Consider the following 524-nt stretch of genomic DNA (forward strand, 5'->3'; position numbering starts at 1 on the left):
CACAGCAACCATCGCTGCCCACTATCATGTAGCGGGCCGTCGATGGTGGTTTAACCCCTAAGAAGCCGCAATCGCTATTGAACGCGGCTCTTAAGGGGTTAATCAGCGGCGGGGACACAGCGATCGGTCCCCGCTATGGGAGCTGCGGCAACCGCTGTATAAGACAGCAGCTGTCACAGCTCATGCATGTGTCGGGAAGACGGCTGAAATGGCCGTTCCTCCCGTGACGTACTATTCTGTCATAGAGCGCGTACGGGATGGTTACCATGACGGGATAGTACGTCACTGAGCATTAAGGTGTTAATTCCTTATCTCCAAACTAATCTAAGAGGCGAATTATATGAATACGTACTCACAGGTCAGAATCACAGGGTAGGTGCCACCAACACAATGTTGAAGCACCTCCAAAGTATATTTACAATGTAGCATAACTCCGATACGTCTTAAGCAAAAACTTGAGGACAAGGAGTCACAACGCCACAAATAATAGAAATAAGTACAAAATTTTTATTAGATACATAATA

Source organism: Rhinoderma darwinii, chromosome 1, assembly GCF_050947455.1.
Source record: "Rhinoderma darwinii isolate aRhiDar2 chromosome 1, aRhiDar2.hap1, whole genome shotgun sequence".
NCBI classification, from domain to species: Eukaryota; Metazoa; Chordata; class Amphibia; order Anura; family Rhinodermatidae; genus Rhinoderma; species Rhinoderma darwinii.